This window comes from Malaclemys terrapin, chromosome 8 (assembly GCF_027887155.1).
Source record: "Malaclemys terrapin pileata isolate rMalTer1 chromosome 8, rMalTer1.hap1, whole genome shotgun sequence".
Lineage (NCBI taxonomy): Eukaryota > Metazoa > Chordata > Testudines > Emydidae > Malaclemys > Malaclemys terrapin.
Window position 1 is genome coordinate 77,897,710 of NC_071512.1, and position 24,950 is coordinate 77,922,659.

General features: G+C 47.3%; 1 protein-coding gene across 1 annotated transcript in view; it reads right to left on the reverse strand.

Moving 5' to 3' along the window:
• CDC7 (cell division cycle 7) overlaps nt 1–9,754 on the reverse strand; it is a 55,347-nt gene extending 45,593 nt beyond the window's left edge. Inside the window, exon 1 of the mRNA XM_054036467.1 lies at nt 9,724–9,754. The gene's annotated coding sequence lies outside the window, so the exon portion shown is untranslated. The remainder of the gene's footprint in view (nt 1–9,723) is intronic.
• Nucleotides 9,755–24,950: the final 15,196 nt, after the last annotated feature.

Sequence of the window (24,950 nt, forward strand, 5' to 3'; positions counted from 1 at the left end):
ACCCTGGAAGGAGAGGACTATAGTGACCTGGCCGGAGGGAGAGGAGTGGTAAGAGGGGGGGCATAAGAAACTCTAAAAGCCAAAGAAATGCCTGTCCCTGATCAGTACACAACCTTACTCCTTATCCCTCCCGGGATATAAAAGAGGTGGTACCAAGACCTCAGACTCACAACCTCTCCAAAACGAAACATGACGATAAGTTGTAAGGGGTGGAACTAGGGGTGTGCACTACAAGTATATTTGGGCCTGCTAAGAAGGAGGAGGTGGGAATAGGGAAGGGGGACACAGGTAAATGCTCTGTGGCATCAGAGCTGGAAACAGAAACACTGCTCTGTGGTGTCAGAGCTATGGATATGCTTGCTTGAAACTAAACCCAATAAACATTGCAGTGCCCGCACTTCCGTCTTCTGCTTTCTGTCTTGGTGACAAGAACCTGGGGGGGAGGGGCGAAGGGAAAGCCCCTAACACACTCCGAGTCCCACAGAAAGAGAGTCCGCTGGGCAGGGAAAGGGATGTCAGACCAGAGTGGAGCTAATCCCCATATGTGGTCACAAAGAGGCACCCTAGTGTTGAATGTACTCTGGGACACCTCCCCCAGGGCCGGCTCCAGGCACCAGGCACCCAAGCACATGCTTGGGGCGGCACCTGGTAAGGGGCGGCGGGGGGAGTGCGGCGCGGCATTCCGCGGGGGGGGGGGCGCTCCGGCAGCGCGGCGCTGGAGGGGCAGGCTCCGGTTGCGTGGGGCTCGGCGAGGGGGCGGCGCGGGCGCGGCGCTGGAAGGGGGTTCCGGCAGTGCTCGGCGCGGGGGGGGGGGGGGGCGCTCCGGCGCGCGGCACTCTGGGGGGGTTCCGGCGGCGCTCGGCGGGGGGGCAGCGTGGTGCTCAGCGGGGGGGCGGGGGGTGGCGCTTTTTTTTGCTGCTTGGGGCAGCAAAAAAGCTAGAGCTGGCCCTGACCCCCCCCCCCCCCCCCGCCGGTGTGGTGACGACGCAGGAAAGGAAACAGAACGCCAGGTCTGTGGTAGCTAGAGAGCTTTACAAGCCTCTTGCAAAAAGCCTCTCAGGAAAACTTTTCCTGGGGTTTTTATTTCTCTCCTTACTTTGTTTACAACTCTTCTTAGTGGTTACATTCTTGCGCATAGAAGAGCCAGGCAGTATACATGCACATAAGATAACGAACCCATCTCTTGAGCGCGTGAACACCAGCTGCGAGGGTACAATCAAATCAGCCAAATAAGTTTCCCAAACACAAACGCTGGATTGAAGGTCACTCCTGCCTCGTAGCCATGGGAGCAGTTTGCCACGCCTGTGGACTGGCGATTCGGGAGCTATGCATCCCTACATCTCCCCCTGTTTTATTTTATAAATGCGGTGTTTAAACAAAACACTCTCGCAGGGTAGCATACACAATGCCACTAGATTGGGTATACATTAAACAAAGCAGCAAAGTAAAACGTCAAACATCAAAACTAGGACCCCATACTATAAAAGGGTCTTCATCCACTCTAAGGGTGGCTATAACTAAATATAATCCTACCAAGGAAGAAAAACGTCTTGGCGGATGACTTAAGCATAGCATTTCAGCATATCAATTTGCTATTGCATACAAAACTATTATCAGCAAGCTTAAAACAGCACATTTCTTTCACTGTCTCACACCCCAGATGTTGCTGGGTGGTTTACAGACAGGAACAAGGCAGGTACTTAACAGACCTTGCATTTCCGGGGCAACGGCCAGGCAGAAATCAGATTGATTTAATACTTCTGCCAGGTGGACCCAGGTGTTAAACTGCAGCCGCTGCTCCATCTGGGGTTCGCCTTGGCAGCTAGGGGCCAACAGGAAACTCCCCAATACACACAAAATAAGGAGTGAATTAGCATTAAGGCAAGCTAACAATGTCACAAGGTAATTTTCTGCGGTAGGTTCTAGCTGCTGCTGCACTCGCAGCTGCTCGGCCTGCAATGAAAGGGCTTTAACCTGTCCCCAGGTTATGCGCTGCGGGGGCCCCCGCGGGGGGCGCTGGCGAGGACGCTCGGGATCCTGCAGATGTAGGTTGAACTGTGGAATGGGGTTCGATAGTCCCTGGTGCCAGGCCATCGCCGTGCCACGGGCGGACGTTACGCGCCGGGACCCACAACGGACCTGTAGGAAGAGAAACGGCAGCATGCCCTCGTCCCCACGTTATAAGGGGCACTGGGCCATGCCACTGAGGGTCTGGGGCCTTGCGATATTTAACAAAGGGGCGGGGCAAGGCCTGGTAGCTGCGAAAATGACATTCTGCTGCAGAGTAGTTGTCAGTCAAATTCAAATGATTCAGGGTAAAAAGCACTGCAGCCAGCCATTCCTGGCGGGGAGGAAGGCCTACGGGAATCCCCCCTTTCTGTTTTTGGCGGACCAGGGCTTGTTTGAGCGCACGATTGGCTCGTTCCACAATGGCCTGGCCTGTGGGGTTATACGGGATACCAAACGTGTGGACAATGTCCCACGTGGTACAGAAGGAGGCAAAGGCCGAGCTACAGTAGGCGGGGCCGTTGTCGGTCTTAAGATGGGATGGGTGACCCATGATTGCCATAGCGCGAATCATGTGATTAATAACATGACGAGAGGCCTCACCCTTCTGGGGGGTGACCCACACATAATGGGAAAAGGTATCTACACACACGTGAAGATACTGCCAGGGGGCAAAGGGAGGGAAATGTGTAACATCCATTTGCCAGAGCTGGTTGGCCGAGGTTCCACGAGGGTTAACCCCTACCTCCGGGCTATTGGAGAGAGAAGCGCAAAGGTCACACTGGCGAACAATGGCCTGCGCCTGATACAATGGGAGAGTGAACTGCTTGGCAAGGGCCTTGGCGGATTGATGAAAAAAGGCGTGGCTTTCGATTGGGGAGGAAAAAATTGAGGCCACCGATTTGACCGCCTGGTCGGCCACCGTTTTGCCTTCTGTTAATAGGCCCGGTAGTGTGGTGTGACTGCGAATGTGTGCCACAAACAGTGGGCTAGAGCGGGAGGAAAGGAGCTGTTGCAGGGTAAGAAAAAGGGCCAACAAATTGTCATCACAGGAGGGCGACACATAGGAACCTGGAAGAGACTTAAGAACATTAGTAACATAAAGACTGTCAGTAATCAAATTAAAAGGGTCATCCTGGAAGCATCGGCAGGCCAGGATGACAGCAGCCAACTCTGCGCGCTGTGGGGAGCGCTGAGGCAGGGTAAAGCGGACTTGCCAAGTGCCTTGCACCTGCCAGCTGACCGCACCTCGTGTTGGGCCGCCGTCCGTAAAAAGGGTAAGTGCATCCTTAATGGGGACGGTTGACAAGGACGGCCGGAGGTGAAGGCAACGTTGTTGTAGGAATGAAAGACGGGGGGGAATGTCAGGGGGAATGTGATATTTAACTTCCCCAACATAGTCAGCAAGAGACAATTGGAGGGTGGCACTGCAAGAGACAGTGCGTTCCCAGTCTTTAGCCGGGATGGGGACAATAATGGCAACGGGGTCCCAACCCAAGAGGGTACGGGACCGTTCTCGCACTTTAAAAATCAGCTCTGCGGCCTGTTGAGGGAGTGTCTGAATAGTATGCGGAGGGGAGTGGGTCAAATAAATCCATTCAATTAAACGAAGACGCGCTGCCGCCCCCTCCTGGGCGAGGACAGCTGTCGGTTGTGAGAGTGTGGGAAGCAAAATGGCAAAAAGGGGCTGTTCCCTTTCTCGGCGGTCGACCCACACCTGGGCCAGGGTCTGGTTAATGAGGGTGACCGCTTGGCGCTGTTCCTGGGAAACGGGAATGATATCTCCGGGGAGACGGCCCTGCCGAAGGCCAGAAAAAAGAGGGGACAGCATGGAGGTAGTCAGAGGGCAAAAAGGACGAATCCAATTAAGGGACCCCAATAACTGTTGAAGCTGTACAAACGTAAGAGGGTTGGGCAATACCAACTCGGGACAAACTGGACGGGCATATGACTGGAGCATGCGGTGACCAAGATACAAAAAGGGTGGCTGACGCTGGATCTTGTCCGGTGCCACAACCAGGCCACACGCCGCAAGCTGGTGGCGCAGTTCGTCCAGCCAGTCATCAGGGAGGACGGGGTGAGCCACCAGGATGTCATCCATGTAGTGGTAAATTAAGGCATCTGGGTGTGCTGCGCGGAAGGGCCGTAGGGCCTGCGCAACAAAATGCTGACACAAGGTGGGGCTATTCAACATGCCTTGAGGGAGCACATTCCACTGATAGCGTGGAGTGGGCTGGGAGTGATTCAAAACCGGAACAGTGAAGGCAAAGTGCACCCGGTCCTCAGGGTGCAAGGGGATGGTAAAAAAACAATCCTTTAAATCTATTACAAATAACCGGTAATCACAGGGAATAAGGTTGGGATTAGGGGTACCACACTGCAGGGGACCCATAGGCTGTATAATTTTGTTAATGGCGCGAAGGTCCTGCAGGAGGCGCCACTTGCCAGATTTCTTTTTAATCACAAACACGGGAGTATTAAAGGGGCTAGTGGACTCCTCCAAACGTCCTGCCTTCAGCTGGTCATTAACCAAGTGCTGGAGGGCCTCCAGCTTTTCTAAAGGAAGCGGCCACTGCGCAACCCATACGGGTTCGTCAGTGAGCCAACGGAGGGGGAGGGCCGTATGCCTAATCATTGATATGGATGGTGGCAGTGAACTGTGTCAATAAATCACGGCCCCACAGGTTGAGGTGGACGGGGAGAATGATAGGCCGGATACGGGCGCGGCGGATGCCTTGGGGCGCCCTAACCTCCAACCATCGGGCACTTCGTTGTGAGTCCTGTGCCCCGCCCACACCCCAAACTGCCGGAGCCTGCTCTGTGGGCCAATGGGCGGGCCACTGCGCAGCGGCAATGACGGTAATGTCTGCCCCAGAGTCGATAACACCCTCGAACGGCTGATCGTTGAGGCAGTAAATGCGTTTGGGTTGGGGTGCTCCAATGTCTTTAACAACTGCTGCCACTTGTGGGTGAATAGTGCGCTGGTCGGTGGACCCGAAGCCTCCGGTTCGGGGAACGTTTCTTCCCCCTGCCGGAAGGGAGTAGGGCACAAGTATGAGTTGCGCCCAGGCATCTCCCTGAAACAGCCGTTTCGGGAGATGACTCCACAGTTGAACATGGATAATTCCACCATAGTCCGAATCCACCACCCCAGGCACCACAAACAGGCCCTGCTTGCTGGCGGACGAGCGGGGTAGGACAAGGCCCACCATGCCCTCCGGCAGCGGGCCCTGAATCTGGGACGGCATGAGGAGGACCTCCCCGGGGAGAGTGATATCCATATTTTCCTGATTAACAAGGTCAATCCCCGCACTGCCCCTTGTGGCGGCGGGGGCGTCGTGCACGGAGAGGGGCGCGGCCTTGGGTCTCGGGCTGGTCGCAGGCCCGCCTACTAGTTTCCCGGGGGGTTGTCTCGGTTAGCAGCCAAGACCCGGCTGTCACCCCCGGCCAAGCGACACTGCGCAGCCCAATGGTAGCCCTTTTTGCATTTCGGACACAGCGTGCGGGGCCTCTGGTCTGTCCGGGGCTTGGGTTTGTTTTTACACATGCCCCCCGCAGTGGCCCGACACTCCCGCCAAAAATGTCCGGGCTTCTGGCAGTTAAAGCAGTTCCCCTGAGGCTTCTGCCCCTTGTGCAGGGCAGCTGCCAGCAGGGCCATCTGATGGGTCTGAGTGCCTACGTCAGCACACGCCTGCAGCAATTCTGCCAGGGTATACCCGGGGCGCCCGACCACTGCCTGCATGGCACGGCGGCAGTCTGCATTGGCATTTTCGTAAGCCAATTTTATCATTAGTTCAGTCTGGGCTTGCGGGTTATCAATCTGCCTCTGGACTGCCTCTTGGAGGCGGTCAATAAACTGGTGGAATGGTTCGGTGGCACCCTGCCGAGTAACCGCAAAGGACTTAGAGGACTCGCCTGCAGCGGGGACCCTGCGGAACGCGCGACGGACACACTGGCCAATGATGGGAAAAGCTACCCGGGGCGTGCCCGCCGCCTGCTCGGGGATGCTCGAAAACTGCCCTGTGCCATATAACTGCTCAGCAAGATAAGCCCCCCCACCTTGCGCTGCTGCTGCAAGCGCCTCTCGCTGGTACTCGCTATCCCACACAACGTATTGCGCGGGAGACAGCACCATGCGACACATGTCTTTCCAATCTTGGGGGAGCAAGAAGTAACCGTTTGACACACCTTCCAAGATCCCCAGGGTGAAAGTGGACCGCACCCCGGTCTCACGAACTGCCTTGCGGAGCTCGCGCAGAACTGAGTAGGGGAGAGCCTCCCAGTCCACTATCTGCCCCCCATTTCCATTATCCCGCCAAGAGACGGGAAACGCCTCGAACCCACACTTGGATTCCTCATCGGTCAAGAGACCGGCCTCACGCGCTTGCCGCACCGCCGCGGCGACAGCGCCCCCCTGCCCGACCGGTAGGCAGGGGGGCGCCGCCACGGGCGGCGGCGCAGGGAGGGTCAGCTGTGGGCAGGAGGGGGGTGGCCCATCACCTGGGGGCAAAAGGGGGACCGGCTTGGGGCTGTTGGGGCCGATCCCCTCCAGTGCCTCCTTACAACGCTGCCAGAGCAGCAGGCACTGAACTGGGGCACGGGGTTTACTATACAAGGTGATCCCAATCTGTATCCAATCAAAAAGCTGCAATGACCCGCAGTCTGGATACCAGGGGCACTGGCGATCTATTTCCCTTAGGAGGTCCTCAATATGAGCGACCGGGACAGCGACACATGATCGCTGTCGTATAATCTCTTGTAACTCTCTTGCGTGCTCCTTCTGGGCACTGGAAAGTTTCCCCCCCATACTCACGAATAAGGGGCGGCAAACAGCCGCGGGCGCGCTCGGCGTATCCAGCCGGTGAGTAGAGGGGTATCACGTCGGGGTCACCAGCTGTGGTGACGACGCAGGAAAGGAAACAGAACGCCAGGTCTGTGGTAGCTAGAGAGCTTTACAAGCCTCTTGCAAAAAGCCTCTCAGGAAAACTTTTCCTGGGGTTTTTATTTCTCTCCTTACTTTGTTTACAACTCTTCTTAGTGGTTACATTCTTGCGCATAGAAGAGCCAGGCAGTATACATGCACATAAGATAACGAACCCATCTCTTGAGCGCGTGAACACCAGCTGCGAGGGTACAATCAAATCAGCCAAATAAGTTTCCCAAACACAAACGCTGGATTGAAGGTCACTCCTGCCTCGTAGCCATGGGAGCAGTTTGCCACGCCTGTGGACTGGCGATTCGGGAGCTATGCATCCCTACACGCCGGCAGTGGTGAAACTGTGTTAAGAGAGAGAGGGGGGCTGGTGCTAGACAAGGGAGCAGAGAAAGACAAAGGGCCAGATTCAGCACCAGGATAAAGACAAAAGGGAGACAACTTGCACCTCCCTAATGCTGGAGTTGCTGAAACAAGTCAGGGAATCCACCTGGGCTACTTTAAATTATGACCCTGATGCAAGGGTCTCTATGGACTACTGTAGGAGTGCCAGGACAGAAGAATGCTTCGGCTGTTCCCTGTCAACCCTGACATGCCCCCTGCTTCCCATTGGCCCATTCCAAAATGCTCACTGGGTCCACAGGCTCAAGGATATTTCAAAATGCTCACTGGGTCCACAGGCTCAAGGGGTGTGGGGCTTATGCCTTCCTGGTGGCTGCTTTGCCCCAGAGGAACCAAGGGGCCTAATTCTCCACTATCTTGATCCTTGTGCAGTCATTTACACCAGTGCAGAGTACAGAGTGTGAAATGCACTCTCATAAGGTGGCATTTTAAACCCATTCTTCACTGGCAATGGAAAATCAGGCTCTGGGACCATAAGGAATGATTGAGAAAATCCATGGAGGTTTTTAAAAGCAAGGAAGACCTTTTTGAACTGGGTCCCGAAATAAATAGAGAGCTAATAGGGATGTTTAAAGATGAAGTTGATATGACCATTTTGTATATATATAAATTGCAGATTAAACAAAAGTATTAGTTAACTTAAAGTTTGCTGTTGCATATTTATATCAAGGAACATTGTCAGATAATCTCTAGGCATTTTAAAATATGAAAGTGTGGAGTTGAAGGAAGGTAAATAAATAAATATTCAAATACAATCACAGTTCAGACATCTCTTAAACAAATGTCCATGTGTAAAATATCACATTATTATGCTGCATGGAATCAAGGCTGTGTCATACATGGGAAAAGCTGAGTTACTGATAGGTAGATTTCTAGTCACAGGAAATATGGGAGAGAAGGAAAGTTCAGGGTCAAGGATGAAGTCAAGGCTATGGACAGTGGAGGCATATAATAGATCTAAGTTGAGCAGAGACATGGAACTATGTTGATAATCAGAAGGACACATATAATACATTATATAGTATGGACCAAATTCTGCCTTAATTTACATCCATGCAACCTCACTGACCTTGTCAATTTGACATAACATCACTGTCAATGTGACCCGACAACATATATACAGTTTTTTATTTAAAGGCACAGGGCCTGATTCTCCATTCTGTTATACCATTTCTAGGCAATTGTAATTCCACTATTTGTTACTGTTACATCCTCCTTGACCTTGAATATTCTCTTCTCTCTCTCTCTTTCTCTCTCTCTATATGTAATCTTCTGTGTCTGCCTATTTACCTATTTCCACTTCTACAACATTGCCCAGTTAAATACATTCCATTCTCCTAGTTAAAGTTATTCTCCAAGTTAAAGTTGTTTTGAATGTGATATTTTACACAATGTTATTTGGACACTGTGATATTTTACAAATATATTTGTGCAAGGTATTGTATGAACTATGACTATATTTCCATATTTACTACCTTCCCTTAAAAAATGCATGTTTTTTTTAACATAATGTTTCTATTTTTCCAGTGGCATAAAAAGATGTAATGGGATGGAGAATCAGGCCTGTAATATCAGTAAGCAGCAAAATTGACTTTGCTTGAAAGCTGTCTCTTACAGTATTTCTTAAACTTTCAGGTTCCACATTATTTCCTTTAAAATTGGTCATCACAGTGATTAAATTATTTTTAAAAATCTGAGTTCTTGTATAGCAGGTTCTACACGTAAGCAAAGTTGTTACCCCCCTTACTATCATAGCATATTATAAGTGCAAAGCTTTTTACCTTTAAGTCCAGAGGAAGTTAGGCATATATGATTTAAACATCTAGCTGTTTTTCCCTTGCATTTGGCACATAGGACCAAGATGAAAAATAACCCAAAGACCATTTTATAAATAGACTACTATAATAATAAACATTCCTTAACCTACAGTATATTCTGTAAAACATTAAAACTCGTTATAATGGCTGGGATGGTTACAATCTGTTCTTCTCCACTATCACCCAGGAGAAACTATGCTCCTCACTTATGAACAGTTCAGAAATGTTAACGTCCCCACTTAAACCTTCTGTAGAAACACTGGATTTGAGTCACCTCTTATTTACATGAATTTTACATTGGTTTAACTGCATTGACTTCAGTGGAGTTACTCCTGATTTATACCAGTGTAACTGAAAGCAGAATCAGGCTTTCTGTTCACTGATTATTAGACAGATACAGCACAGCACAACAAAGACATGATGTCTGTTTTCCGTTTGTGTGCCATACTTTCACTTCGAAAGAGCTACTAACAAAAGAACAAAGAATTACAGTTCATAAGAAAACTGTTTCATACCCCTATACAAAAGAACAAAGAAATATATACAAAGAAAACTGTGTCTTACCCGCAACTCCAACAGGACCGACTGAGGTGTGCTGAAGTCCCAGCAGGAAGAGTGAAGCGGTTATGGTGCCCCCAGCAGACAGCAGTGTTGGGGCCCTGAGACAAAAGCAGTCCATCAAAGAGAGAAATTTTGTACTGAAAGGAAAATAATACATATATCACTTAAGGCATCTGGCTTAAAATATTAAAAAAGAGGACAGCACCACAGAAAGGGGGTTTCTTTTAGAAAATTGCCTGTGGACTATATTTTAGTGTTCAGAAGCCGCTCCCTGAAGCTATTTTATACAATACCCAGTTTTCTCCAGTTTCAGTACTAATGATTCAGTGGCTGCAGAATCACAGAAAGCTCCTGGACTCTGTGTTACACACACATGGTTTCATCCTTTTTGTTAAAAGATGGTAGATTATTAAACTAAATATCTGGCTGAATGTAATATATATTACTTTATTTTTTTCTCTCTTCCTATGTAGTGCCTGTTTTCTGCTAGTCTAGTTCTCATTTGTTATGTTATTTGTTGGGGGGGGGGGGGGTTGTATGGTTTTTGTTGTTTAAAATAACTCTAACTAGGGATGTGATGACTACCTGATACAGATCTGATTTGAACAAAAATACCCTCCAGTTTCATTAAAGGTTCATAAATTTACTTGGACAATGAGTCCTGATACAATTTTAACAGTGTACTATGCAAATACTATGCAAATACAACCTAATGCAAATTTTAGCTCTATGAGTATATGCTACATACCATCTATATACCTAAATCATCATGGAAAAGATTGCTCATTTTTATAACAGCAACAAATAATACTACCAACAAATCTATTAATAAAAATAAAACTTTAAAAAAAATTAGGTAATGCAAAAACACAACTGAAATTAGAAAAGGAATTGCAGCCCTTGATATGTCTTGTTTCACTGCCCTGTTTTCTCCAAGAGCCTATTCAGCTGGAAGGAAAGCTGGTTGAAAAATTTTTGACGGAAGAGTTTTCTGTCGGAAAATGCAGTTTTGTCAAACTCGAAACATTTCATGAGGAAAGTGTTGATTTCAATGACATCTTTGACAAAAAAGTCTTGAAATGAATTGTTTTGACTTCCTCGTTTTGTTTTGATGTTAAAATGTTTCCTTTCGATAAGATAAAAGTTTCATTTAGACATTCGTGTTTTGTTTAATTTTGTTTTGACTTATTGCTATAATATTAAATGTTATATTTAACATTTGCATGTATCTTATATTTTATATTATTTTATGTTTTGATATTCCAATACAATTTTTTAAATTTCTGTTCTGCAAGTAATTTAGAAATTTCAACTTTCCTATTTCAAAAAACTAATTTTGAAATGTCTGACTTTCCCATGGGTTGGAAATTCTGTTTTCTGACAAGATATAATTGGAAGTAAATCTAAACTTCCTCTCTTTAACAATCAATTTTAGTTTTATGCAATACCCAGTTTTCTCCAGTTTCAGAAGTACTAATGATTCAATGTAGTATGTTGATGGTGGTTCTGGTGTGTCACCAGCTTCTGCTTTGCCCCAATCCCCAAACAATAAAAGTCTTTTTATATTGGGATGGAGGATGGGCCATGTTCTGTCTTTCATTTTCCCTCTCCATCATTTATAATGTCTTTTTCAGAGTGAGGGAAGATGACAGTATCATGAAATTAATGTAAGATGTCATCAAAGGTGAAACTCAAATTTCTATCCCCATTGGCAGCTGGCCCAAGATGTGCAAAAATAGGATCCTAAAATGGGTTCTTATGGCCATAGTTAATCACCTGTCTGATTTTCAAAAATGCTAAACACTCTACTGCTCACAATGAGGTATATGAGGACTGTGTTGGGTTCTCAGCACTTTTGAAAATCCGAGAAGTGCCTAAATATGAACTTTGGAACTTAACTTTAGATTCCACTTGTGGAAGAATAGCCAATGAAGCTGGTGCAGATGCACAGGAGCCCACACAACTTAAAGGGCCCTGAGTGGCTTGAAAGCATGTATTATTATTAAGGCTACAGATTTGTCACATGAAAAAAGGTCACAGGTAGTATGTTTTCCCCATTTGTCTGCGACTTCAATTGCTATTAGCCAGGATGGGCAGGGATGGTGTCCCTGGCCTCTGTTTGCCAGAAGCTGGGAATGAGCAACAGGGGATGGATCACTTGATGATTACCTGTTTTGTTCATTCCCTCTGGTGCACCTGGCATTGGCCACTGTTGGAAGACAGGATACTGGGCAAGATGGACCTTGTCTGACCCAGTATGGCCGTTCTTATGACTTTTTTCTCTGTCTGTGACTCACCCTGCAGCAGTGGCTCTAGCAGCTCCTATGTCCTATGGGGCTGAGCCCGGTGCCCTGCACTGGGCATGCCAACCTGGCACGCATGGTCACAGCACCCTCAGGTTTGGCTCACCTGACCCTCCATCATGACGCAGGCAAACTTCAGCAAGTGGTTTTGAAACCTGGAGCACTGGGTCACAGCGCTGCTCAGATTTGGCCTGCCTGACCTTCATCATGATGAAAGGTTGGGCTGTCTAGACCTCAGCTCCATGGGACACTGGAGCCATTCCAGCCTCAGGCCCAACCCCTAAACCAGCCTCCTCTGTGCACCATGCCAGGATTAGGGTTGCAGTGCTAAGGGGGAGGGTGCTGTTGCAAGTGGTGCTGCTATGGGCGGAGGTCCACAATAAAAACCTGCACTGCGGGGCATGTTTCTGTTCCTCTACCAATGTTAGGCTCCTTGTATTTTTAATCTTGGTCCTTTGGTAGTTCTTCTACCATGGATCCTGGTGTCTCTGGGCCTGTTGGCAAAACAGCAATACAACTATTAGCTATAATGCCTTTTCAAACTGCAAACATATACAGAAAGTTAACTATGAAACAACACTACATTATCAGAGAAGTGAGGAACCAATCATCAAGAAATTAGCCAGGGTCTTTGAAGTTCCTTGCAATTTAATGACATCCTGTACAGCTGTTTATCTTAGTGACTCTTTATTTAATGGAAAAGGAGGTGGCTACATATGTGCAGTAAATTAATGTCATGCTTCCATCTGGTTTCTGTAGCTGTGTTGCCATTTCCTTGTTCCTAGAAAAAAAACCACTGCAAATTTATTTTGACCAACTTTCTAAATCTCTACATGCAGAAAAAATATTATTTACATTTCTATGTCTCCACTATATAGTCTGCTATGCTTTTGTGTCTGTATTTGTTGCCAGGGGAATGTCTCATGATCTCTTTGTAAGACAGGAAGAGTCAGATGCTACAAGGTTCGCTTGACCTTCAATCTCCAAGTAAGTTAACAAAAAACTGCTTCATAAATTACTGCTAATATAATGCTCTATCAAAGACGATTGTGGCTTCCCCATAAGCCTTTTTGGAACACATTACCAAATGTACTAATCACCTCCCCAACCTCCACAGTAGTGAGCCAGTCTGGGGAATGGTATATTTTCTACTTTTGACATATGTAACACCTCTGACTCAATAGGAGTCTTAGAATCAGGATCCTCCATGGGTATTGGCCTATGTGGGTACTGTCACAGTTTCAGGAAGGGCAGAGTTGTCTGGCATGATCATTTCTGGATTTTGCTCCCTGAGGGCCTATGCAGCTACGCTGATAGTTCCTATCTTCCCTGTGGTCTTTCTGCTCTTTTTCTGGGCAATCGCCACCTCTCTGAACTGATGATCACTGTTGCATATCATGGCCACAGTTGTGATGATAGGTCACACAACTTCATTTCAATTATTGTCATGTCTCTTTTTCTTCTTTGTTTTAAAATGGTATTGTAGGGCCTAAACTGAGGAGCAAAGCTTCCAGATGAGGTGCACAGATTGGGAGAAGCATAAATAAGTGCTATAAAAGTGCATGAACACTGCATTTATGGCTTGACATTTATTTCCTGAGTTTCTCTTGTTCACTCCCTTACTTTTGTATTACAAATGAATGCAGAAAACCCCATCTACATATTGATGACCAACTTGTAATGTGAATTTTATGTTGTACCTCATTCACCAATGAATAAATATTCTCCATAGTGTGACAGACCCAGACCAGTGGGGTACAGGAGTCTGGTAGAGGGCAAATATACTGGTCACTGGATGAGTAGTTTTCTGTTCCCTGAGTGACCAGAGCAGGGGCTGCACTAGAGTAATCAGGAACCTGCTAGAACCAGTTAAGGCAGGCAGACTAATTAGGACACCTGGAGCCAATTAAGAAGAAGCTGCTAGAATCAATTAAGGCAGGCTAATCAGGGCACCTGGGTTTTAAAAGGAGCTCACTTCAGTTTGTGGGGCGAGTGTGAGGAGCTGGGAGCAAGAGGCGCAAGAAGCTGATAGTGAGAGGGTTTGCTGCTGGAGGACTGAGGAGCACAAGCGTTATCAGACACCAGGAGGAAGGTCCTGTGGTGAGAATAAGGAAGGTGTTTGGAGGAGGCCATGGGGAAGTAGCCCAGGGAGTTGTAGCTGTCATGCAGCAGTTACAGGAGGCACTATAGACAGCTGCAGTCCACAGGGCCCTGGGCTGGAACCCAGAGTAGAGGGTGGGCCCGGGTTCCCCCCAAACTTTCCAATTGACCTGGACTGTGGGTTCTTCCAGAGGGGAAGGTCTCTGGTCTGTTCCCCAACCCACATGGTGAATCTCTGAGGCAGGAAAATCCGCCAATAAGCGCAGGACCCACCAAGATAGAGGAGGAACTTTGTCACAACTGGTGTCAGGGGTGGGATCTTGGTGTGCACAGCGCGGCAGACGAAGGAGGGTGATTTAAAAAAAAAAAAAAAAAGAGGGTTTTTTTTTTTTTTTCATCACAATGGATGACGTAGTGCGGGCACTGATACAAGCCACAGTGGCCCAGCAGGAGGCTACCCGTGTCCAGGCAGCCGCCCAACAGGAGGCAGTGTGGCTGCAGCAAGAGGCTAATCGCCTGCTGATGGACCAGGCTGCCCAAGACCGAGCTATGTTGCAGGAACTGGTAAACCAGGTAAAGACCCTTACAGAGCTGAACCGCGGCCATGATGGGACATGGCTCATACGGGCCAGCCATTGGCTGCAGAAAATGATGCGGGAGGATGATGTAGAGGCATACCTTCTGGCCTTTGAGAGGACAGCCCTACGGGAGGCCTGGCCTCAAGATCAGTGGTCTGGCATCCTTGCCCCATTCCTGTGTGGGGAGGCCCAAAAGGCCTACCATGATCTGCCTGAAGAGGCTGCAGCAGACTACCCCCAGCTGAAAGCGGAGATCCTGGCCAGATCTGGGGTAACGACCGCAGTGCAGGCCCAGCGGTATCACGGTTGGAGGTACCAGGAAGACAAAACCCTGCAGTCCCAATTGTATAACCTCATCCATCTCGCACGAAAGTGGTTGCAAACAAAGTCCCAGAGTCCGGAAGAGATACTAGAAGTTCTGGTCATCAACCAATACATGAGGGGACTACCACCAGACCTTCGTGCCTGGGTAAGCCAGAACGAACCCGCCACCTATGACGAGGTTGTTGCCCTGGTAGAGAGGTGAAGGACAGCGAGGGAGCTGACCCTACCAGTTAAGGAAGAGGCACCCCGGGTTAAACTAGCAGCACCAAGCCCTAAAGTTCGGGTGACTGGGCCACCAGGCGGGCCCAGGTGGAAAAAGAGAGAGGCTGAAGGCCCATCAGAGGCCACAAAGAGTCGGAGCACTGAGGGAGAAGAGGATCATGATGTTAGACTGCCCAAACCAAGAGACCGGGGAATGCCTAGGGCTCCATACAGATGTTATGCCTGCGGGGAGTGGGGACACATAGCTGCACAGTGTCCAAATGCTGAGGAGCCTATGCAGTGTAACCTGGGGAACTGGGCAGATCCATGCTCCCTAATCCACCTTGTGGGGGTCTCACTAACCCCACATATGTATACCAGACCAGTGAAACTAAATGGGGTAGGGACCACAGCAGTGGTTGATTCGGGGAGTGCTATCACGCTTATCTCAGGGAAGCTCGTGAAGCGTAGTCAGCTGCTACAGGCTAAACGTACGGGGATAACATGTGTCCATGGGACAGTTAGTTACTACCCCACCATCCCAGTAAAAATCAAGATCCAAGGGAACACTACTGAGGGTAGCAGCAGGTGTAGTCCCTAAACTCCCATACCCAGTGCTCATAGGGAGGGACTTCCCAGGGTTTGGAAACTTACTCCCAGTAGAGGGATTGGAGAAAGATGGGGACCCTAAAATTAGTGAGGCATCCACAGCAGACTGTCAACCCCCAATCTTCTCTGAAATAGCTCCAGATTTGTTCTCCACTCCCAGACAAGGTAGAAAGACAAAAAGGGAAAGAAGGGCAGCTAAGGCCTTGGGAACCAGAATACTGACCCAAAGCCAGAGGGTCGCTCTTGTAGATAGGCGGACCCACGCAGCTGAAAAGGAGGCCACACAGGAGGGAGAAGCACCTGAGTCTGACCCCCACCCTAATGCTTCTGAACCAGTAGAGGCAACAGAGACTGGGCCCCTAGATCTTAGGCAGATTAGCCCCGGGAGAGGAAATTTTGGACGGGACCAGGCAGAAGACCCAAGGTATGACAACATTAGGAAGGAGGTGACTGAAATAGATGGGGTCCCCATGGAAGGGAAAACCCAGGGACCAGGACCCTACTTCATAATGAAGAAGGATCTCTTATACCGGGTTGCACCAGTACAGGGGCAGAAGGTACAGCAGATCCTAATACCTCAAAAACACCAGAACGCTGTATTAAGTCTTGCTCATAGTCATCTTTTTGGGGGGCATTTGGGGGTAGAGAAGACCCTGGCACGAGTCCTACGACGGTTCTTCTGGCCCAGAGTACATGAAGAAGTGCGGAGGTACTGTGCCTCCTGCCCGGAGTGTCAGCTGCACAGTCCCCATCCCCACTTGAGGCCACCTTTAGTACCGCTTCCCATCATAGAGGTCCCCTTCGAGCGAATAGCCATGGACCTAGTGGGACCCCTGGAGAAGACAGCTCGGGGCCACCAATATATACTTGTTGTTTTGGACTATGCTACTCGCTACCCAGAAGCCGTCCCCCTGCGGAACACAGCCTCTAAAACTATAGCCAAAGAGCTGGTGGGGATCTTTGCCTGAATGGGGCTACTGAAGGAGATATTAACCCACCAAGGAACCCCATTTATGTCGAAGCTAATTAAGGACCTCTGTATGCTGCTCCATATACATACCCTGAGAACTTCGGTCTACCATCCGTAGACTGATGGGTTGGTAGAAAGGTTTAACCAAACCCTCAAGGCTATGATAAGGAAGGTGGTAAGTCGGGACGGGAAGGATTGGGACACCCTACTACCCTACCTTATGTTCGCTATCCGGGAGGTACCTCAGGCCTCAACTGGGTTTTCCCCCTTCGAGTTATTATATGGACGTCACCCCCATGGCATACTAGATATCGCCAAAGAGATCTGGGAAGAGGAACCCAATGAGGGGAGAAATATAATAGAGCATGTAATGCAGATGCGAGACCGGATAGCCCGGGTTACCCATATTGTACGGGAACATTTGGAGAAGGCACAGGAGGCCCAGTGAACCCATTACAATCGCCAGGCAAAAGTGCGATAGTTCCAACCAGAGGATCAGGTTATGGTGTTGGTACCCACGGCAGAAAGCAAGCTTCTGGCCCAATGGCAGGGGTCCTATGAAGTGGTTGAACCTCTGGGGGAAGTAAACTACAAGATGTGGCAGCCAGGACGCAGAAAACAAGAACAGATTTATCACGTTAACCTTCTGAAACCCTGGCATGCACAAGAGGCATGCACAACGGTGCAAAAAGACCTAACCCAGGAAAACAAGCCTTCCAAACAGGTGAGGGTGTCTCCCGATTTAACACCAGACCAGAAGAATGAGGTGTCTGAGATGATCTTCCGGAACCAAGATGTGTTCTCGACAAAACCGGGTCGAACAACCGAGACATATCACCACATCGTCACGAACCCTGGGGCCAGAGTAACAATGAGGCCAGCAGCAAAAAGGGAGGAAATAAAAGCAGAAGTAAAAAAAATGCTGGAGTTGGGGATCATCGAAGAATCCCACAGTCAGTGGTCCAGCCCAATCGTGCTGGTGCCCAAACCTGATGGCACCACAAGATTTTGCAACGACTTCCGGCGACTAAACGAAGTATCCCAGTTCGACGCATACCCCATACTTCGCATAGATGAGCTAGTGGACCGTCTGGGTAATGCCTGGTACTTGACTACCCTAGACTTGACAAAGGGGTACTGGCAGATTCCCCTTGCAGAAGACGCAAAGGAAAAGACTGTGTTCTCTACACCAGAGGGTCTTTTTCAATATACTGTCCTCCCTTTTGGACTACATGGGGACCCAGCTACCTTCCAGCACCTCATGGACAAGTTATTACGCCAGCATAATAGTTATGCTGCTGCCTACTTGGACGATGTGGTCATTCATACCCCAGACTGGGAAACCCACCTGGAGAAGGTGGAGGCAGTCCTCAATACCTTTAGGCGAGCTGGCCTTACAGCAAACCCTGCCAAGTGCGCTGTAGGGTTTACAGAGGCCAAATATCTTGGCTACATTGTGGGAAAAGGTTTGGTAAAAGCCCAAGTGAACAAGTTAGAGGCCATCCAAAATTGGCCCCGACCAAATCGCAAGAAACAAGTCCGGACATTCCTAGGTGTGGTGGGGTATTACCGACGATTTATCCTCCACTTTGCCACAAGGACAAGCCCCCTGACAGACCTAGTGAAAGCCCATGGACCTGATCTGGTGAGATGGTCTGACGTAGCAGAGGAAGCATTCACAGACCTACGGACTGCCCTCTGCAGTAATCCTGTACTGATAGCCCCTGATTTCACCAAGGAGTTTATCCTGCAGATGGATGCATCAGAAGTAGGGTTGGGGCCATTCTATCACAGATGGTTGGGGAGGAGGAACACCCAATTCTATACCTCAGTCTGAAACTCCTTCCAAGGGAACGAAAACATGCAGTGGTGGAGAGAGAATGCTTCGCTGTAAAATGGGCCATGGAAACATTGCACTACTACCTGCTCGGGCGCAGATTTGTCCTCGTGACCGACCATGCCCCTCTTCAATGGATGCAGCGGAACAAGGAGAAGAACACAAGGGTGATCAGATGGTTCTTATCCCTCCAACCTTTCGAGTTCCGTGTGCAACACAGAGCAGGGAGCCGTCCTGGCAACGCCGATGGCTTGTCACGTGTGCACTGTCTGGCGTCCCAAGCTGCACAACCCCTTGGCGTTGAGCAGGGGGGAGGGATATGTGACAGACCCAGACCAGTGGGGTACAGGAGTCTGGTAGAGGGAAAATATACTGGTCATTGGATGAGTAGTTTTCTGTTCCCTGAGTGACCAGAGCAGGGGCTGCACTAGAGTAATCAGGAACCTGCTAGAACCAGTTAAGGCAGGCAGGCTAATTAGGACACCTGGAGCCAATTAAGAAGCTGCTAGAATCAATTAAGGCAGGCTAATCAAGGCACCTGGGTTTTAAAAGGAGCTCACTTCAGTTTTGGGGGCGAGTGTGAGGAGCTGAGAGCAAGAGGCGCAAGAAGCTGAGAGTGAGAGGGTGAGCTGCTGGAGGACTGAAAAGCACAAGTGTTATCAGACACCAGGAGGAAGGTCCTGTGGTGAGAATAAGGAAGGTGTTTGGAGGAGGCCATGGGGAAGTAGCCCAGGGAGTTGTAGCTGTCATGCAGCAGTTACAGGAGGCACTATAGACAGCTGCAGTCCACAGGGCCCTGGGCTGGAACCCGGAGTAGAGGGCGGGCCCGGGTTCCCCCCAAATCTTCCAATTGACCTGGAGTGTGGGTTCTTCCAGAGGGGAAGGTCTCTGGTCTGTTCCCCAACCCACATGGTGAATCTCTGAAGCAGGAAAATCCGCCAATAAGCGCAGGACCCACCAAGATAGAGGAGGAACTTTGTCACAATAGGTATGTAGAAAGTAGGAGGAACAATTTGGCATTATGATTTCTCAGAAGAGATTTATCCAAACACTGTGTTTTCCCTGATTCTCCTGCTGTTGCCACTTCTGTTGTCCAAGGAGATGTTGCTGTTTTAAATCCCTCTGCTATCGAAGCCTCTTCACATACTTAGAATATAGGCTAAAGGTCACTATTTGGATGAAAGAAGAGAGGGTGGAGAGAAGACGACGAGTTATTGGGCTCATTATAGAGATCACAGTGAAATGTAATGTTCTGTGGTATACATGTGGTCAGACTACATAATCTAATGGTCCCTTCTGGCCTTAAACTGTGACTCTATGAAGGAAAAGAACAATAGAAAAGCAAGAGGGCGGGAGGGGGAGAGGGAGAGATGACAAGAGATAAAGAGAAAAAATGTATTAAGTTGATTTATATATCCACAGATTTTGGCATCACTTCAAGAGGAGCAGAGATGGAGACACTGGACAAGACACTGAAATTCTAGGATTAGAAAGTGATTTACATCAACATATGGAAAACCATTTAAATGAATGGGAATAACTAGTAAAGAATTCTAATAAACAAACTCAGGGGCAAATATATGTAATAAATAAATTCTTTTTTTTTTATTATTATTATGTAAGAGTGCTTGCAGTGATGCTATAATTATGGTTGAGCTGACATTTATTTTTTAACTTCCTATTTTTAATACTATTCACAGAAACATTAATTTAAGGCAGTAATTTTTCATGCTTAGTTCCATGTCAAATATGAATATTTTTGATAGTTAAATAAAGTCCAAATTTGAGTTGTTTGAACATGAATAAAATGTTTTCCACTTTAAAACATTGCTTTGGCCTTTTTGGCTCTCATTCTGGGTCTAATCCAAATCTCACTGAAGTCAAGAGAGAGACTTCTATTGACCATAGTGGGAGTATGATTGGACCCAGAGACCAAATCAATTTAGTTATCCCTGCACACAGCAGGTCTGAATTTTGCCCACTGACTTTAGTGGGATTGCTTATCTAAGTGAGGGATGGAGGACTGGGCCCTTTTACATTAAATATAAAGAGAATATTTTATTACTTAAGCAGCAACAAAGAAGAAATCTGATATACAGACTAAAACAACTGAACTGTAGTAGTTTAAGCTATGGGTGACAATAAGCCTACAACTCGTACTATAAGTTATTTCAATGATCGTTCTTCAAATAATACTTTCAATCTAAAGACAATTGGTGTTTCAATTTTTCTTATTTATTTTTATTATTATTTTGAACCACATTTCTAGAAAGGGTGTTTATTTTTGTTGCCAAACAACTAGTTCATGCTCCCATTGGTGTGTTAATAGCACAAATTCCATTGATTTCCTTGGGATCTGGATTGGGACGCACATTGATGAGTACATTTGTTGGCTGTAGTCACAAGAATTCTAAAAAGGCCACCATTTTGCTAACATGATCACAATAGGCATTTGGAACGTATATCCATATAAAACAATGGAATACATTTTCTGATATCAGACCAGAAGTCTTTCAATTTGGCATGTATTCAGAAGATGCACTGATCAGTTATATATTGTTCATAGTGTCCTAATTTACATAAACATTATATATATTTACATAAATGGTATATTAATTTCACATTTGGGATGTGCAGTTTTCAAATATGAGGTACTATTTTCATAGTGGATTTAATAATAATAATCAGTACTTGTATAACATTTACATTTTCAAAGTGCTGTACAAACATTACTTAATTAAGTCTCATAACATCCCTGAAATGTGTGCACACATTGAATGTAATACTATGCTATTTAACATATGATGAAACAGAGATGCACAGTGAAATCCTGTCAGCACTGAAGTCAATAGGAGTTTTGCCATTGTCTTCAGTAGTGCCAGGACTTAATCCAGAGAAATTATGTGATTTAGCCAAGATTACATAGCTGCCCAATTAGAATTCCAGAGGCTACTCACAATCTCTCTTAATATATTTGGAAAATATTATGTAAAGTCTTCTATTTAGTATCCTTATTAACTAAGCAATACAGACTGATGTAACAGTCTTTGCTCAGTGAGTGAAGGAGTTGAAGAGTTGATTAGTGAATAGCTGTATTGGATGGAGTATGCAAATTACAAAGTTTTTCTTCATGGTTTCATAGTAGAAAATGTTTTCATAACTTTATCAACGTCAAAGGTGTCAGCCGGCATTTCTCTGTGAAATCTTGAAACTGCTCTTTCATCTGTGTTGTAAACACATCAACAAGTATGTAGAATGTCTTGACTTTGAAATGCTGTCACCTACTTTCTGTAGGGTTGTCAGCAGTCAGCTTGTTATAAAAGTGTTTCTTTTCCAACTCTGTTTCTTTTGGTAGTGTGTCAACGTACCACATTCTTTAGCTGTGTTCCTTGCTGCTTCTTCCATTTTTATCAAAAATTTAATATGACAGAAGTTTCTCTCTTTCTTTGCAACATGTTGATATTTCAGGTTCTTTGCTGTCACAAACACAGGTGTGCTACTTTGAGGATAAGTTGAGTGTGTGTGTAAGCTATCTTCAGCATTTTGTGCTAAAAGCATAGCTGGAATTTGAACTCAAATGTTTCTGTTTAGTGAGAAGTCCCTAAGCTTCTGTTATTGCCTTTGTCTTTTACTCTGAAATTTTCCCAGAACATGTTCAGAACGAGTCCACTGCTTGCTTGGAACTTGCCCATCTGGTGACAGACAGTTTTTTAAATGTATGGGTTCCAATACTGTTTATTCCAGTGCTCTTTGTGTATTTCTCTATATTCATTTGCAGAAGTCTACAGGTAGGAACCTGTACAGTGCCCAGGTGTCCCATCTAACATCTGAACAAACATTTGTACAAATTGCTGCATCAGAAAATGTAAGATGCAACAAATGACTATTTTCACTTTTCAGTTACACTTGTTTCAGGAGGTGTTTCAGGCCTGAAATACAACCACACATTAGAGTTACACTGATACTGGCTTTGGCTAAGGCAGAAGGAAATATTTTGCACAAATGCTTTCATGATTTGTACAACAGAATTGCTTAACTTTGTGCATGCTGATAAGGGCAACTCATCAAAGCTGACAAAGTACTCAACGTGTAACATTTATTAGTCAATCTCATTCTTGTCCGTGTTATAATGTAAACAGCTTGTTGCAACTGAAAAAGGATTTCTGAAAAGTCAACTTGCTGGCTACACTATAGAAGTTGGCTAGCTTGGAACACTGTATTATGGAGTGTTTTCTTTTGATCAAATGTCGCAATTTTCTTTTGCTTTATTCAGAACAGCTCTAGATTACAGTGGCTCTGGCTTCAGCACTTCACAAATTCAGAGTTTGCCATAACATCATGAACTAGGTCAATCCCCAGGGGAGCAGAGGGGCAAATTGCACCCACATGTGTTATTGGAGATCCACTAAAGGGCTTCATCTCTGTGAAAGGGCAGACAGTGTTTACACTTCCACCCTCCCTCTGGACTTTGCTACAGAATAGCTTTAGCTTACAGTTGTGGCACCACAGAAGCCTTGCCAGTGGAGGATGTCTGGAGGATACAATGATTTGATTCATCATAGAATCATAGAATATCAGAGTTGGAAGGGACCTCAAGAGGTCATCTAGTCCAACCCCCTGCTCAAAGCAGGACCAATTCCCAGCTAAATCATCCCAGCCAGGGCTTTGTCAAGCCGGGCCTTAAAAACCTCAAAGGAAGGAGACTCCACCACCTCCCTAGGTAACGCATTCCAGTGTTTCACCACCCTCCTAGTGAAATAGTTTTTCCTGATATCCAACCTGGACCTCCCCCACTGCAACTTGAGACCATTGCTCCTTGTTCTGTCATCTGCCACCACTGAGAACAGCCGAGCTCCATCCTCTTTGGAACCCCCCTTCAGGTAGTTGAAGGCTGCTATCAAATCCCCCCTCATTCTTCTCTTCTCTTCTGGAGACTAAACAATCCCAGTTCCCTCAGCCTCTCCTCATAAGTCATGTGCTCCAGACCCCTAATAATTTTTGTTGCCCTCCGCTGGACTCTTTCCAATTTTTCCACATCCTTCTTGTAGTGTGGGGCCCAAAACTGGACACAGTATTCCAGATGAGGCCTCACCAATGTCGAATAAAGGGGAACGATCACATTCCTCGATCTGCTGGCAATGCCCCTACTTATACAGCCCAAAATGCCGTTAGCCTTCTTGGCAACAAGAGCACACTGTTGACTCATATCCAGCTTCTTGTCCACTGTGACCCCTAGGTCCTTTTCTGCAGAACTGCTACCTAGCCATTCGGTCCCTAGTCTGTAGCAGTGCATGGGATTCTTCCGTCCTAAGTGCAGGACTCTGCACTTGTCCTTGTTGAACCTCATCAGGTTTTTTTCGGCCCAATCCTCTAATTTGTCTAGGTCCCTCTGTATCCGATCCCTACCCTCTAGTGTATCTACCACGCCTCCTAGTTTAGTGTCATCTGCAAACTTGCTGAGTGTGCAGTCCACACGATCCTCCAGATCATTAATAAAGATATTAAACAAAACCGGCCCCAGGACCGACCCTTGGGGCACTCCACTTGAAACCGGCTGCCAACTAGATATGGAGCCATTGATCACTACCCGTTGAGCCCGACGATCTAGCCAGCTTTCTATCCACCTTACAGTCCATTCATCCAGCCCATACTTCTTTAACTTGGCGGCAAGAATACTGTGGGAGACAGTATCAAAAGCTTTGCTAAAGTCAAGGAATAACACATCCACTGCTTTCCCCTCATCCACAGAGCCAGTTATCTCATCATAGAAGGCAATTAGGTTAGTCAGGCACGACTTCCCCTTCGTGAATCCATGCTGATTGTTCCTGATCACTTTCCTCTCCTCTAAATGTTTCATAATTGATTCCTTGAGGACCTGCTCCATGATTTTTCCAGGTACTGAGGTGAGGCTGACTGGCCTGTAGTTCCCTGGATCCTCCTTCTTCCCTTTTTTAAAGATGGGCACTACATTAGCCTTTTTCCAGTCATCTGGGACCTCCCCCGATCGCCATGAGTTTTCAAAAATAATGGCTAATGGCTCTGCAATCTCACCTGCCAACTCTTTTAGCACCCTCGGATGCAGCGCATCCGGCCCCATGGACTTGTGCACGTCCAGTTTTTCTAAATAGTCCCGAACCACTTCTTTCTCCACAGAGGGTTGGTCACCTTCTCCCCATGCTGTACTGCCCAGTGCAGCAATCTGGGAGCTGACCTTGTGCGTGAAGACAGAGGCAAAAAAATCATTGAGTACATTAGCTTTTTCCACATCCTCGGTCACTAGGTTGCCTCCCTCATTCAGTAAGGGGCCC